The sequence below is a fragment of the Magnolia sinica genome, chromosome 11 (assembly GCF_029962835.1).
Source record: "Magnolia sinica isolate HGM2019 chromosome 11, MsV1, whole genome shotgun sequence".
Taxonomy (NCBI): domain Eukaryota; kingdom Viridiplantae; phylum Streptophyta; class Magnoliopsida; order Magnoliales; family Magnoliaceae; genus Magnolia; species Magnolia sinica.
Genome location: NC_080583.1, coordinates 22,140,001 through 22,157,626, shown reverse-complemented (window position 1 = coordinate 22,157,626; position 17,626 = coordinate 22,140,001). Strand labels below are relative to the sequence as shown.

Genomic DNA, 17,626 nt, shown 5'->3' with positions numbered 1-17,626 from the left:
GGGTGCTATGGGGCCCACTTGTGCATGTGTTTTATATCCATGCCATCCATCCATTTTGTCAGCTCATTTTAAGGTATGAACTAAAAAACAAAACAAATATAGAGCTCAAGTGCACCACAACACAGGAAACAATGGGAATAATGACACCCACCATTGAAACCATCATAAGGCCCATGGTAGTATTTATTTGTCATCCAACCTGTAAAGGTCACAAAGACTTGGATAAGGTAAACACAAATATCAGCTTGAACCAAACCTTTTATAACACCGAGGAGTTTATAATGGCAGGCATTCAATCACCACTGTTTCCTGTGGTGTGGTCATTTTTATGGTCATACTCTAAAATGAGTTGGAAAAACAGATGTGGTCCCCACAGCGCCCAACACATATGGTCACACACCAATCCATAGCCGAAGTGGTAGACTTGGGGAAGATAACCTCAGTTCAACACTGAGGTCCTGGTAACCAATATATAAAAATAATAATATAAATATAAATAACGTGCTAACCAATATATAAAAATAATAATATAAATATAAATAAACCACATAGGATCACCACTCAATCCCCTTCCAAAATGGGTAAGAATTTCAGCCCTGCCTGCTTTGAGGGAGACTCTAACAGATAGGTGCTGCTGAATGGTTACATTTTTCACTTCAACAGTCTATTGTGCATAGCCACTTGTTCTAAGATGGCCAACTGGGCAGTTGATCCAATCCGTTCAGCAAGATTTTTGGACCATAGCCCATTTAAAGTGGGGCCCACAAGTTAAATTGAAGTACATGCATGCCAGATCAACGGCCTGCATTTCGCTGATCTTTGTAACATAGAGAGTCAACATATTTGCTGTTTTTGATGATGGGGGTTTGTTGCAGGGATTGTCGTTGAGGCTCTACACTACGATTATTCAGCAACAATTGAGGCAAGCTTTCTTCTTCAGTTCTGATGTAGTTACTCTCTTTCATTTCCGGCTGGCAATACTAGTAGTGGCCCTTGCATCTTACATGGTAAGGGCCAAATGAGATAGTTTAGGATGATCCAAACCGTTGGTCTGGTGGTTGTATCTCAGAAAATGGGCTACTGGACTTTAATAGCTGCCACATTAATGACGTAGAAACAAACAGTCAAAAAAAAAAAACAAAAAAACAAGGAAAAAAAAAAAAAAAGAAGTCCAGCCAGAATATTAGCAATGGCCAACATTCAATGGGCTAAATTCACAAAAGTCAAGAGGCAGGTATTCCAATCAAGATTACAGACTATGCACTCTCCATGAGTTCGTTTGGTTGCACTAAATATGTCATGAAATTTCATGTGCAAGATCATAATATTTCATGAAATTGGTTGGTGCAACCAAATCCTCCCTAAAGTATAGCAAAGGAAACGAGAAATTTCTATATTAACTAAAGAAAAAGAAACAGCCCTTATCTGAGCCATAGCATAGTACCTGGCCTCAGCACTAGAACGCCCCATGTCTTGCTTTTCTATCTCCAAGAAATAAAAGCATCGCATAAAAATACATGAAACCCTATGAATGAACACCGATGAAAAGGATCACCTGCCAATCAGCATCTGTATAAGCCATTGGGTGGGAGGCTAATGAAGATGAGATTAAAAAACAAATGCTCAATAAAGAGTCCCACAAACATATCTGATGATATAATGAACACATCATGACAACTGGAAAATCCCCTTTCATCAATGGCTTACCAAAAACAAACCAGCTTTAAAAAAAAAAAAAAAAAAAGGATCCTTGATACGAGTCCAAAGAGCACAAAGAAGTAGGTTCTAAAAACCCTTGCCCAAATACCAGGTAGGGAAATGGAAGTAGAATGGTTAATTTCTAATTTCTATTAACCAGGACATGTAAAATAAGAAGAAGGCCTGTTCGGTAGACACCGAAAGATGAGTTCATCTCATTTTTGTTAATCATGATTATGTAATGGATATCATGGTTGTTGTTTATCAAGATTATTTTTAATCCTTATTAAAAAGAAATGTGATCGCTAATACAGAATAATAGGTTTAAATAAGATGAACTCATCTTTAGGCATTTACCAAGTGGACCCTAAGATAATCTCAATTATATATAACTGAATACCCTTACAGAATAATAGGTTTAAATAAGATGAACTCATCTTTAGGCATTTACCAAGTGGACCCTAAGATAATCTCAATTATATATAACTGAATACCCTTAGCAGACATATCTAACATGGTAGAAAATACAAGTTTAGCCCCATCAGATCACCAGACTGACCTGATTTTCAGGCCATGCAGGTAGCAAACAACCCATCTCTAACACGCATGCCACATTCGCACATGTGAGTCACATTAGATAGGTGATTGTAATTAATCATCAACCATCTTTCTTTCTTTCTTTTTTTCTTTTTTTTTTTTTATTACTTTTATTCAGTGTTTAGAAGAACCTCTCAAACCTCAGTATGGAGGAGGCATTCTCATCAACCCCCAATTTAACCATGGTCTGAAAGGATGGTCAAGATTTGGCCTGGCCCAGATCGAAGAGAGGGTGTCAAAAGGGGGAAACAGGTTCATCGTGGCCCACAGCAGAAACCAATCAGATGATAGCGTCTCACAGAAGCTTTATTTGTACAAAGACAGGCTCTACACTTTCTCTGGTAATTTTCCTTATTCTATAAAGAGGTACCAACATGGACAAATCATAACATATACACTGAATAGGGATGCATAAGCACTCTGTTAGTATGCATATTGTAGATTGAATCATTCCTCAACATGCTAACCTCAATCAGCAGGGATAAGGGTTATATGATGATGATGATGAACTATTCAGCATACAATCCACTGCAAGTGCACTTAGCGGGCAGTGATCAGGAATCAGGATTATACCCAAGTATGATAATGGGAGAACATCAGGTGGGCCCCACCAGTCAGATGCCCTGGTCCTGTAATCAGTCTGTGTGCACGTCCATTGGGTTACTCATATATTTAATTTGAATGTGGATCATTGGTCAATTTTTTCAACCATCTGCTTCTTTTTCTTGTTCTTTTCTTCTTCTTTTTTCTTACATGTGACCTACCAGATAAAGCAGACCGAGCCAATTTTTGGGGCATGCACATGGTGGAAACTGCCTGATTAACTGCTTTGGTCTTTTGATAGTTACGACATGGGCACCCTGAATTGTGCCCACTTAGAATTACATTTGCATGTGTAAGCCGAGAAACTTGAGTTTTTAATTGGATGTGTTGTGTTCTTTCAGCTTTAATTCAGGTCAGTGAAGGAAATGTGCCAGTAAATGCACTTTTCAAAACTGCAACTGGCCTTACAGATGCTGGCGCAATCGTTGCTAAGGCTCGCTGTTGGTCCATGATTAAAGGAGGATTTACGGTGGATGTCTCCGGTCCAGCTGAACTCTATTTTGAGGCAAGTTCCTTCTTTTCTCATATTTTACCATTATGAATCAACTAGTCAGGACTATTGTAGTCTTTGTGTGATTAATTACAACAATCAGGATGGCATTTTATTATTGTTCTGGACCTAACATCTACTGATTGGACTATCCAAGTGTTCTAATGCACCTAGAAGCTCTATAATTTATACTGCTCTTAGGAACAGAGGATCATTTCTCCAGGAACTGTATATCAAATTATATTGGACTTGTATCATCCTGGGCATGGATATGAATAGTATTATCAGGTTAGGGTCCATTTCCAGCCAACCAGACCATCAGCTTGAAGCGAGCAACTGTCCATGCCCCAAATCCTACAACACTGGACGATCCAGGCCACTAATCTTGGGTTCTCTTGAATCTAGACCATTGTTGTATTACTCTTTTCAACTATCCACTAGCAGGCCACAAATTGAAAGCCATAAAACTTGTCCAACAAGGAGATTTTTTTGGGCATGATTGATCCATGTTTCTTTGGGTCATAGAATTCCTCATTTTTAAAGCTTGTCCAACAAATAATTTTCTTTTTTGGCAAAATCAATCCATATTTCTTTGGGCATATGCTAATTCCTCACTTTTAAAGGCAGGTCCCTTCAAATATTTTTCGTTGGAGAATTGAAGCCTTTCTAATCAAGGTCTATCCATTCAATTTCTACAGAGCAAATACACAAAAGTGGACACATGGGTAGACAGTGTATCCTTACAACTATTCACCAAAGCGCAATGGAGAGCTCACCAAGAAGAAAGCATTCAAAAGGTATCTCTTCATCTCTATGTTTATCAGTGATGGATTTGCATTTAAAAAGAAAAGAGATTATCCAGTAAAGTAATGGACATGTGTCACCAATGTAGAAAGAGCTTCACGCTCCTTGGCCAAACAATCAGCCAAAGAATTAGCCTCTCTAGGGATAAGGAAAAAAAAAACCCAGAATACAAAGGAATCACCTCTTAAATGTTACTTACGGTGAACTGAACTGCCGCTTCCATGGAATCAGCATAGACTTAGAAACCCATTAGTGCTCTAGCAATCGCCCTTGAAGATGATCTCAGAACAACCTGCTATCAAACTGAATAGTTTCAGGCAAGTCTTTATCTCTTCCAAAAGGTAAAATTAATTATTCAAAAACAAGAATAACATGATACTCTCCCATACCCCTTATGTGGGAGGAGGTCGTGGTTTGAACCATAGACATGGCATTTGTATGGTGATCCAAACCATTCATTTATTATGGCGCTCCAGCAGATGGACCATAGGGGAAAATGAACTTACAATTCCAAAATCATGTAAACACTGTCACACTAAAATCATGGACCACAATTTATAGATTTGTGTATGCCATTTTTAGGGTTAGAATTGTCAGATCACTGTGATTTTTAATTTATGATACTCATTATTGTCCCAAATGGAAGATTGGTTGGAGGCATCATACAAATGTAACATGTAAGGTATAGAAAGTGCAGAATGAAAGTGACTGATCTTATGCACTTCTAATTATAATGGTCAATACTGGCCACCTCTCAAAACATTCACAGACTGTTGTAATGGTCATAATGGAAATATAACAGGACTTTTCATACATTTCCAGTTAAGGTCTTAAATTATACTGTTTATAATGGTCAGCATTGGAAATCATTATAACTGTCGATAATCACATGATTTTTCTATTTATGTTTTTCTGTCCTAAGAATTAGGGCATTAATAAGAAATTATTTGGAAAACATTATAACTTCGATAATCACTTGATTTTTCTATTTATTTTTTCTTTCCTAAGAATTAGGGAGTTAATAAGAAATTATTACAGCTAATGTCACAGAATAACAGGAGTCATAGAAGTACAATAGCAGTTATAATGTCAGCTGAGGAGAAACTAAAATAAGAACCAAAAAAAAAAAGTAGCAGAGCACCATTAAAATATAACATGGTATAAGTTACGATACCTGACAATAAGGCAATAGATGTTATTATTTATTTTTATTTTTTTGAAAGGTGGCTAAAATCTTATTAAACACACACACACACACACACACACACGAAAAAAAAAAAAACCCACACACACACACACACAAATACAGAGCCACTGTGGGGCCAATACCAAGTGACCCTTTCAGCACTCCACAAATAAATAAATAAATAAAAACTTACGACCACCACGGGTGTCCACCAAAGAAAAACAAGAAATACAACCCAAAAATACACCAGGAGGAAACAGTCACACAAATGCCAAACCATTTCCTTAAGTCACTGATAGCAATCTCACAGATGTCATCACATTCATAAACAGCCCTTCTACCGTAGGATTCTATGGAGGGGATTATAACGACATGGCATAGGGCCAGCAAACCATCATAAGGCAGTTGCTCAAGACCTGAATTCAATGCAATTTCAGGTGAGCTTGGGCCCACATGCAGAGATGATTCGATCATTTGGACACATCCATTTTCTGGGCAATATCATGGATGGGCAACTGAAACTCACCTGAAACAGATTATTTTGAACATAGATACGCAAAGAATAAAAAAGACAATTTTCTTTCCTTTTCTTTTCCTTTTTTTAATTACATACACACGCTCACACCCACACACACCACAATGGGCACTCGAACCCATGACCTCAGAGTTGAAACTCACCAAGATGAGTTTCAATGCTTCACATTCAACCCCAAAACAATGGCCAGGATCATCTTATGCATCGAAAGATGAAATGTCCCAATGCAAGTGGTTGGCACAAGCGGGGCACATGGCAACATAATCCAAACCATTGAATGGAAAGGCCCAACCAAAGATGGGGGACACCTGTAAAACCTTCCAGGCCAGAAGATCCTAGTCATCCAATCTTTGCTTTTCTTCATGGACCACTGCAGTATATGTTTTTCTTAATATCTGCATGCAGGTCAGAGAACAAAGACGTAGGATCTACCAACTTGGAAGATTTCTGGGACACCCCCCATTCAAATTGGGATGCACCATATTGATGGTTTGGATCACCTAATGATGACCCCAGTCGCCAATGTTGGCACATCAGGACACTATTCCTTTTTTTTTTTTTATCAGCACCTCATAAGTTCTTATTATAAAAGCATTGCCCATGGACAAAAGCGCCTGGAGGATGGACGATTGTGATTGATTGGCAATATCTGCATGTGGGCCAAGGGGTTGATGCACACTAGTGAACCTGAGTCCCAACTTTGGGGAAATGAACACAATCCAAGCATGCAGGTACGCAAGAGGAAGGCCCGATTCCATGCCCTTGACACTGATGGGAAGAGCCTTCCTGGTGCAATGCTCTCCATCAAGCAAAACAAGGCGAGCTTCCCATTAGGTTGTGCCATCAACAGCAACATCCTCAACTACACCGCCTACCAGAATTGGTTCGCCTCCCGATTTGCGGTGACTGTCTTCGACAATGAGATGAAATGGTATAGCACGGAGAAGTCCCCTGGCAAGGAGGACTACTCAGTCCCTGATGCCATGGTCGCATTTGCCAAAAGGAATGGCATCTCTGTGAGGGGCCACACCATCCTCTGGGATGACCCCACAAAGCAGCCCAATTGGGTCACGGCCCTCTCGCCTGATCAGCTGAAGTAGCAGCATCCAGGAGGCTCGACTCAATCGTCTCACGGTATGCAGGCCAGCTCATTGGGTGGGGCATCAACAATGAGAATTTGCACTTTTCATTCTATGAGGACAAGTTTGGGCAGAATGCAACGGCGGGGTTCTTCCAGAGAGCACATCAGCTTGATCCAAAGAAAATAATGTTCATGAATGACTACAATACAATAGAATACAAAGGAGACGGTAAGGCATCACCCGCCCAGTACCTAGAGAAGCTGAGAGATCATGGCCTACCCTGGGAATCAAGGGCCAACAGCGATTGGATTGGAGGGCCATTTTGATGTCCCCAACATTCCTTACATGAGAACTGCCATTGACATTCTTGCTTAAGCAAAGGTGCACATATGGCTCACAGAGGTGGATGCTGCAAAAGACCCAAAACAGGTAACAACTATTGCACCCCATTGCAACTAAATTTCATGCTAAGACCTGCTATTTACATTTGAGAAATGTTTCAGTGCCTCAGAGCACTGTAAGTTATAGTGCTCCAGTGCCCTCAGAGCACTATTTACATTTCACGCTTTTGCATCCCATTGCAACTAAATTTCATGCCATGACCTGCTATTTACACCTGGACAGTCCAATTGACTGATCTGAACTGTCACTTAAATTCGGAACACATTTCTACCAAGCAAAAATCACACTGATCAGATGATTGAATCCATCTATAATTTGGGATTATTTTCTATAACCATCCTTTTCCCAAGCCATGGAAGGGATGGTTGCAAATGCCTAACAAAGGTAGTGCTTTAGAATCATAGGCAATCGATGATGATCCCTAACAAATAGATGGATCGTAGGCTTGCTTAGACCCATTTTTATGCAAGGGGTCTTGAGTTCTTGAGCTTCCATATTTAGGGTCATTGATTAAATGGTTAATATTTGTTAGATTGGAGTGATGTTTTCATGATAGCCCATGAAATGTGCATTGGACCCAATGAACAGTCTAGATGAATGGATTGGCCTAAGTGTACCAATGCAACTAGTAGCACTATAACTTATATAGTGCTCTGAGAGTGCTGGAGTGTTTCTGTTTACATTTCTACATACCAACTTTTTGAAGCCTATACCCTTTTCTCTAGCATATTCCAATGCTAAAGGTAGAAAAAGGTGTTTGCATTGAAACATTGGGTGTAGTTCTCTTTTTCCTTTCACGTCCCTATGCATCTAAAGGGCCTAGCTCTACATCATTCCACCATTCTGTGGACACAACTGTGTGGCTGAAACCTTCATTCCTTTGATGATTTTGGCCTCTTGGGGCTTTGTTCAACAGGCGCAGTACTTAGAAGAGATCCTGAGAGAGGCCCATGCCCATCCGGCCATTCAAGGGATCATGGTGTGGGCAGGTTGGAGTCCAAGGAGATGTAACAAGTTGTGCTTAACAGATGACAATTTCAAAAACCTTCCGGCAGGAGATGTTGTGGACACGCTCATCCGCGAGTGGAAATCTTCCAATGGGGCGGGCATCACCGATCACAATGGCTTCTTTGAAGTTCCACTCTTTCATGGAGACTATGACATGACAATCACACATCCATCTAAGAATACCTCCATGATTCAGACCATGAAGGTGACCCCACAGAGTCTAGAAGAAGAGACAATCTATGTTAAGGTGTATGCATGAAAGCTGTTTGAGCCTTTATATTATTTTTTGAATAAATAGGGGAAATTTTCTCCTTTGGGAACGAAAAAGTTGGTTAAGTACCAACCACCTTCATCCTTAGAAAATATAGAAGATGTGAGCGAATGATGGGATTGAGTTTTGCACTTTTTAATAGTTTCTCTAATAGTTTCTCTACAATTGTTTATGGGTTCTCCTTATCCGTTTCTTTCTAAATGGCATGTTAAGTATTGAAGGGCTGTGAGAAATAGTGAGGAATCTGTTGACCTGGACTTTTGTTCTCCCCCACATTCTGCCTGCTTTTTGAACCACCCATTTGACATTTTGGGACCCACTACATGCAAATGGGGAAAGGATCTTCAGCAATCAGCACCCTAGGTATAATAAATTTCTCCTTCAAAATAACAGCTTAAAGGTCTACTTGGGCCAGGGTCAGTGGTAATGAGGACAAATGAGACCAACTTTAACGGTATATAACATAATAGGAGTATCTACATGATGTTCATACACCTGGAGATGTAGTCAGAGGCAACCCAGGTGCACCTAGGAATTTTGGGTCTAGTGCACCTCACATGGACCCCGGACGAGGCATTTCCCTCAGCCATGAGCCTAACGCCTATCATCTGCATGCACCTAGCAGCATCTGCTGTGGCTCTTTGACCATTTAACATGAGGTACCCTTACGAGTACCTTTATTGATTTAGAGAAAGCATATGACGGGTCCCTATAGAGTTAATTTGGTGGGTGTTGGGAACATGATATTAAAAAACAGTTGGGAAATGGCCATTATGTAATGGTAAAGATGGGATCCATTACATGTAACAGGGCCATAATGGCTATTCTAAAAAAAAGGGCCCATAATGGGCCAATATAGGGGTGTAACGGGTCAACCCGAGCCCGTAATCATCCAATATGAGGCCTTTACAGTTTCTTCCTTAAAATTTTATTTGACTTCTTTTCTAAAGGTACCAACTGATCTATTAATAGAAGAGAGTACAAGGCTCAAATGACAAAGTGGTATTACATCCAAGCTAGAATCAACCCATCATTTGGGTCAAAATCCTTTGTACAAGAAATCCAACCTCTTACATTCATTTTAACCCTGATGCAGGACAATTAACCACTTGCTCTAAAAGCTTGAACTGTTAGAGTATGACGAATTAATCCATTTATCTTATAGCCCAGGCCCCACATCTCATGGATTTTAAGACCTCGGCCGAATCCCCTTCATGGGCCCCAAATCACATGGGCCGCCCACCTCGAGCGTGTCCCCGCATCCCACGGGCTACCCCACTCGAGCCCGGTGTGAAATGCGCATTAATCACCCCTGGTGAGGAGTCTCGAACACGAGACCTCCTCCGTGGGCCGCACCCACCCCGAGTGTGCCCCTGCATCCCACAAGCGACCCCACTCGAGCCCAATGTGAAAATGCCCCTGCATTAATCACCCCCGGTGAGGAGTCTCGAACCTGAGACCTCCCACACTGATACCAATTTGATGCAGGACAATTAACCACTTGCTCTAAAAGCTCGAACTGTTAGAGTATGGCGAATTAATCCATTTATCTTATAGCCCAGGCCCCACATCTCATGGATTTTAAGACCTCGGCCGAACCCCCTTCGTGGGCCCCAAATCACATGGGCCACCCACCCCGAGCGTGTCCCCGCATCCCACGGGCTACCCCACTCGAGCTCAATGTGAAATGCGCATTAATCACCCCTGGTGAGGAGTCTCGAACACGAGACCTCCTCCGTGGGCCGCACCCACCCCGAGTGTGCCCCTGCATCCCACAAGCGACCCCACTCGAGCCCAGTGTGAAAATGCCCCTGCATTAAACCCTCTTATTTAAAATTAAAAAAATTTCAAAAAAATTAAAAAAACTGTTACGGGATTGTAACGGCAATTATAGACAGTCTCCATAGGGCTTGTTGTCACAACCACTGTTACGATTTTTGTATACCTTGGTTAGGAAGGAAAGGAGTTTCAAGAGAATATATTGACATGATTAAGATAATATATGAGGGAGCCGTAACAAATTTGAGGACCGCTATTAGAGAGATAAGTGAGTTTCCAATTACCATAGGCTTGCACCAAGGGTCGGCATTGAGCCTATTCCTATTCACATTGGTTATGGACGAGTTAAAGAGGCATTTGTAGGATGAGATCCTATGGTGTATGTTGTTTGCAAATGACATAATTTTGATTAACAAGATGAGGGAGGGCATAAACATAGAGCTAGATTGATGAGGACATCCGGGCACCTTTTAGAGTTTATCAGAAAAGGAGAGTTGCGCCAGTTTCTTTATGGCTAGGTGATCATTACATGGAGCCCAGTGGACCCAATTTGAGTTCCTAGCCACGTTGAAGACAAGACCCCATATGTATGATTGTATATCTTTGAAGATCCCACACTGGGAAGATGCATGTGGGTTGCTCAGTTGAGAGTATTGGATCGTTGGATCAATTAGGTACATCTATCGGACCGTTGGATTTCGCATGATGGGCCATCTTGATCGTTGTGCTGTCTTGATCGTGGACTCATATTGAAGAGTAGTTTTAGTTATTTTATTTAGTTAGTTTGATTATTTTAGTTTATTTTATGATTTAGTTGATAATAGGGATGTTTTGGACATTTTATAGTATTAAGGGCGTTTTTGTAAAAACACACCAAATAGAGCATGCAAGGCTTGGACCTGTGAAGCCTAGGGCATTATTGGCTATTAAATGAAATTTTCTTCTTGCTTTGTTTCGGAGCAAAATTCCTCCTATGATTGGAGTTTGGTGTGAAGCCATGAAGTGATTCCAATTTTCTTTCTTTTATTCTCTTTCCAGTGAATCTTATTTTTGCTTTCTTACCTTCTCATCTTCTCTTTTCCCCATTTTCTTTTGTTTCCAACCAAAATACCATCCCCAAAACCCTCTAGACCTAAACCCTAACCAACCGTACGGACCACCTCTGATGTCCGTACAACCATACAAACGCGACTATATGGCCAACCCCATCCCCCCTTCTTTCCCTCTCTTTTTGGTCTTTGATCCCTCCCCTTTAAAACCCCATAACCCTAAATCTAAAAGCTAAAAACCCTAACCCTAGAACCTAGATTTCTAAACTCTAGTCTCCCAAATTCCTAAACCTTAAGTCACCAAACACTAATTCTCAAAAACCCTAATTCCCAAAACATAATTCTCAAAATTCCAATTCCCAAATCCTAAAACCCTAACCCTTACCTAAACCCTAATAAAACCAGGTGACTTCCTTTGAATTAAGATAATCCTATACTAGATGGAAGTTCTACCTTCCATAGGTCCTAATTAATCAATATCCTCTAAGACCTACTCTGTGGAATTGTAGGTAGTTTTGAACTAGAGCATCATTTAATGCTTGAACTCTTTAACCTTGTGATAGATTAGTTTTATTTTGTGTTTTGATTTCTCTAATTAGTCCGTTGATTAATTCCATTGCATCATTCTAGGTTAGACTATTCATCCTGCATCATAGATTTATGGAGGGAAACATTTGAATTTAAAGGTTTTTTTTTTTTTTTTTTTTTTTTGAGAGAGATAATTTAAAAAATTCAAAATTAGTCAGACTAAAACAAAGCGTATGGAGTGCAATTTTAGCAACAACAGGAGCGAAAACGGGGAATTAGTTAAGATTATTGACCAAGGAGGTTGCCAAAATGATCACTTTCAATCCCTCGGGTCAATAATTCATGAGTGGAGAAATTGAGAAGGATATTTGCCCATAGAATTCAAGCTGGGTGGAAGAAATCGAGAAGTGCATCTGGAGTTTTATGTGATCATCGTGTACCACTCAAATTGAAAGGACGGAATTTTTATAGGATAGCTATGAGACCAGCCATGAATTAAGGAAAACATGTTCATAGGATGAGTGTAGCTGACATGTGGATGTTGAGATGGATGATTGGCAAGATAAGAAAGGATAGAATTAAACATGAATGCATTTGAGGGAACTTAAGAGTAGCAACAATAGGTAATAAGATGAGGGAAAGTAGACAAGGTTTGGTCATGGGTGATGGAGATCGAGAACCATGCCAGTTACGAGTGAGTTGGTACAAGTTGAAGGCTCCCTAAGGGTAAGGGGAAGGCACAAAAGGATGTGGATGGAGGTAGTAAAAAATGACTTGATGACCTATGGTCTAACTAAAGTTATGGTCCTTTATAGAGTGAAATTGTAGGATTCATGTAGCCCCCAATTAATTGGTATAAGGCCTAGATGATGATAACAAAATTATAGAAAGGATTGCTAAGAGTTAGTTTATCTCTCAAATTTGAGCATGAGAGTTTCTTTCAAAACATTATTCATCACAAACTTACGCTTCAAAACATTGGGGAGATAATTTAACTCATCTATCCATCAATTCCACCTACCCATCTCATGCATCCGACATCACGCATGCTCACAAACATGTGATAGATATATGTATGTTAGTCTATCCTTATCACGATATGCTAAAACAGTTACATAAGGGTCGTTACATAATGGTAATGGTGGTAACTGTTATGCATTACGAGGCTGAAACGGCTGTTACAAATAATTTAAAGAGAGAGAGAGAGAGAGAGAGAGAGAGAGAGAGAGAGAGACCTGTAATAGTCCCCAAAACAGATTTTTTTTCCCAAAAAAAAAAAAAAAAACAGAGGCTGTAATGGCCCTTATCGTAGCAACAGTGCCCGTTATGGCCATTGTTACCACTATGGAACACCTTGATCCTCATCAAAAATGGGTTCCACCTGTGTCCATGGACTTTCACCTCTAGCTTGACCAAAAGAACAAGCAAACACTCTACAAACAGCTTTCTGGGCAATGTCACACTATGTCAAATAAATCATGTCGTCAATGTGGCATGCCAAATCAGCAAACACTAAGCACCAATTCTTTTTTGTCATGCATGATCCAAAAATAGTTACATTAACGGCCGTTAGGTAACAGTAGCAGATGGTATTATTATGCGTGACTGAGCGGTAACAGACTGTTATAGGTAACCCTGCAGGGCCGTTACAGCCATTATGTTTCTCACAAACATGCAAGTCAAATTCATATCTACACTAGGGTCTTAAATATGAGTTTCTTGGGTTTTCTCTCTCCCACTAAATAGAATTGATTGCAATCTACATACAGTACATAGACTATGAAAAATAAGTTTTTCTTGCTCAAGTGAAGAAGACATTTACTACAATTTTGTCGATGTTGTTGCACATGTTCTCGGTTTTCACCTTCACAGAGCAAAAATATGGCAGTCGAGATATGGATCCACAGCATCTCCATGAAACCATTTACAAAAGAACAGTAGTGGGATATCAGCAAGCTGAAGCACTGGGAAGGAATTAGCAAGTCCTTACCGGGAAGATCCAACAGTTGGTGTGGATGAACACGCCATCCTTTGTCCAATAAAAGCCATTCCAAGAATCTTCTGCTTCCCAGCATCAACAGTTAAATTATCTCAAGCTTGCTTGCTCTTCTACAACTACTATGACAAGTAGTGGCTGAGATCACAAGAACATATATTAGATTCACAAGAAGAATAAACAAAATGCCTTTTTTCATTTTCTGAACCAAATGCACCTCGCTTCCCATTAATGACAGAATTATTGTTTCTCAAGGAAAGTAGAAAACAAGTCTATGTGTGAAATGTGACAAAAACAACCCAGAGATTCAACAATGTAGTCAAAATCATAAGATTTACGATTCGAATCGTATTGTATGTATGCATGATGCGACATATAGCCCCAAAACAGTTATCTGCATGAATCATCATACGATTATCATATGAATCATGCAATTATCATATTGAATCGCATGATTATTGCAGACTGCATAGGTAGGGCCCAAAATTACATTAAAAAACAAAATTTTAAATTTTCATGCATTTTCTCTTGTTGATTTTACTGGTTTGCTCTTAAAACATGTAAAAGGCCCTCCCTATTTAGAAATCCCCACCTTCTCATTAGAGAGAGAGAGAGAGAGAGAGAGAGAGAGAGAGAGAGAGGAAATTTGGGATTTTGGTATTCTAAAACCCAAAAAAAGATATCAAGATATCTTTTTCATCGGTCAATAGATTTGAATGCCACTGTTTCCAACATGATTCTACACTCAAGAAAGGTACAGCGAACATATATTATTAAAGGGCACTTGTATGTTTTTAAGGTAAATTTACAAATGAAGGAAAGACAAGAACCCTTGCTATCACAATATGTATAATGGATACAAGTTCTCAATTGCCATTATCATGATCTGTTTTACTTGGTGCATAATGATTGGAGATCGATGATTGATAGGTTTTTAATTTTCTTTCTGATTTATATTTTATGATTATTTTTTCATTCTTTTAAAGAAAATCAGGAAAAGAAAATCTTGCGATTAGACAGGATGGAGAGGTATCTAAGAAAAGGAATTCCAAGTAAAAAGAGAGAGAGACAGAGAGAGAGAGAGAGCAAATCGGAGAGATCTCCAAAGAGGGTGTTAGAAGAAGACTGTTTCAAACTTGGATCGCTTTCTTGTTTCTTCGAGGACAAGATATCAATCTTGCGATCCAGCATCGGGTTTCGACCATGTTGATCCTCATACTTTTGAGAGAGATCACTGGTTGGAAACAAAAGGTAAGATCAGAGAGGGAAATTTGGTCTTCCTAGATGGCCCTCCAGTTCAGGCACTGTTGTCGTTGGCCGTAAGCACGAAGAGGGTGACCAACGTAGGATGGAATACATGGCCTACCCAAACAAAGAGGATGTGAAGCTCTTGCCATTTCAATAAAGGACACAAAGGACTCCTGGGAAGGGCTCTAGCCTCTTCTCAAAGTCAGCAGATTTTGGAAGACTAAGGATGGACCACAATCTTGAAGAAGAAACCCAAAGGTATTGCCAATCAGCCCCCCTTCTCCAAATTAGCCAACTTCCTATACCCTATTTGTTTCAAGGATGAATGCATGTGTGGCACAAAAATGATCCAGCAAAATAAACTAAGCAAATCAATTGAAATATTCACATTTCCAATCATAGTAAAGATAATAATAAAGGAAACATGCAATGGTTGCAAACCATCATCACAATCCTGCGGTGCCGCATTCAAATCTTGCGTGGATTGGATCCGGTGAGGGATGGGACCTCCTGATCTTGCATGATTTCAATCCAACAATCAATGCAGCTTCTCTAGTCCAGGAAATCAAGGGATTTCTGGAATAGAGATGGCTGGAAAATCTAAGAGAGGGTTGGGATCAATTCTCAGATTTTCAGGATCAATAGCAAAAAAAAAAAAGAACAAGGCATAAAAAGAGAAGAAGAAGGTTGGAGAGCTAGAAATAGAAGTTAGAAGAATAGAAGAGATTAGGGTAAGAGAAGAACTTACCACAGAGAGAGAGGAAGGAGGCACCAAGCTTTCATTAAAAAAACATCATTAGGTTTAGGGTAGAAAGCACACTATTTATAAAATTCGGATTTAAAAGAAAATGACTAAAATACCCCTATAACAAAAGTAAAAAATAAACGTGCAAAACAAAGCTTTCTAAAAAAACATTAAAAAAATCATGCGTAACAGATCAGTCTTCTAACTCATCCTACATGTGTCCTCCTAATGCGAAGCCTTCAATTAATCCAAGGACACATGTAAGGTATTCAAAATCATCCTTAATTGTGTCATTAACAAGGTCTTCAAAATCATCCTTAGTTGTGCAATTAACCAGATTTTCAAAATCATCCTTAGTTATGCCATGAACCATCATCGAGCCATAAAGATGTATTTGTCAGCCGTCTTTGTCTTTGATAAACTTTGAAAGGTCTGATGTCCGCATCAACTCTCATCGGGTGAGAAGAACTTGGATCCGACGAGTTAAAACTTTTGTGTGTCTCGAGAAGCTACGGATCAATCCGTTGCAGTTCCGCTTCTGTAAGCCATGTGGAATCGGATGGTGGCTTGTTCTTCCATTTGACAAGGTACCTTTGGAAGCCCCCATCTCATGTGGAAACAATCTCCTCATCCACTATCACTTCAATCTCTTCCTTACAATTATTTAATGGTTGAAGGGGTGGAGTGGGTTAAGAAGTAAAGTCGGAAAGTGGCCAAGGGTGGGAAGAAGAAACAATGGAAGGGTTAGTACAGAGGACTAGATCTTCCACATTGATCGTCGGATTTATTCTCATTTCAGGTGGAAGGTCTACCCTGTACGCATTAGAATGGTCCAGTACTGCGAGCTTGTAATTTCTTAGCGAAACCCGAAAGAAACTGCTCTGGTCTTGTTAGAGCATAAAATTTGGTTAAGGAATCTAAGAAGGAAGATTGAAGAATGAAATAAAGCATGAAAGAGGGAAAGAAGCCGAGTTGCGCAAGTTTTGAGTTGCGTGGTAACCTGAGTTGCGCGGTCCCGCGCAACTCGTCATAGTTGCACCGACCCGCACTACTCTTCTCAGAGATGATTGGATTGAAGGTGTAAAGTGGGGCCCACAGCTCGAAATTCGAGGACCCACACGTGCGGAAGCCTATAAATACCCCCCTATCCCCTCATTTGCGGGATCGGACTTCCAGAAGACCAGTGCCTCTGACAGGTACTAGAGAGAGGAGGAGAGAGAGAGAGAGAGAGAGTGAGTGAAGAAGGCTGGGCCACGTTGCTCTTCATGAGTTGCGCGGGCCCACATAACTCCTCTACCCGCGCTACTCATGGAGGAGTTGTGCGGGCACTCTGTGGGGCAACAAACATGTTGATTTTCAGAAGTTTCCCAAGTCATTTCAAGTATTTCAAGGGGTTCTGGCATTTCCTTTATCATTTCAAGGGAGGGAGATGCATGTGTGGAGAAAATCCGCACAACTCATCTCTGATGGAAATATGAATAACATGAGCCGGAATACTGCCGAAATTTATATTTGAATACGTTTCAGCACTTGAACTTTCGGTTTAAAAAAAAAAAAAACTCTATCTTGGAATCAAAGGATCAAAAGGATGTAATGAATTCAGAA

The 17,626-nt window shown here is 40.1% G+C and overlaps 1 protein-coding gene and 1 pseudogene across 21 annotated transcripts in view; one reads left to right on the top strand and one right to left on the bottom strand.

Annotated features, from left to right (window-relative positions):
• Positions 1 to 514: 514 nt before the first annotated feature.
• LOC131218945 (pentatricopeptide repeat-containing protein At2g16880) overlaps positions 515 to 17,626 on the bottom strand; it is a 50,516-nt gene continuing 33,404 nt past the window's right edge. For 3 of the 21 annotated variants that reach the window (XM_058213845.1, XM_058213846.1, XM_058213837.1), the window contains 4 exons: positions 14,023 to 14,166; positions 4,392 to 4,484; positions 1,445 to 1,555; positions 515 to 1,094 (listed from right to left, as the gene is read on the bottom strand). The gene's annotated coding sequence lies outside the window, so the exon portion shown is untranslated. Of the gene's footprint in view, positions 1,095 to 1,444; positions 1,594 to 4,373; positions 4,496 to 7,274; positions 7,405 to 14,022; positions 14,167 to 17,626 lie in introns of all 21 variants that reach the window. The other 18 variants (XM_058213844.1, XM_058213849.1, XM_058213842.1 and 15 more) reach the window with 18 other exon arrangements.
• Positions 6,585 to 8,664, top strand: LOC131218055 (endo-1,4-beta-xylanase 5-like; annotated as a pseudogene).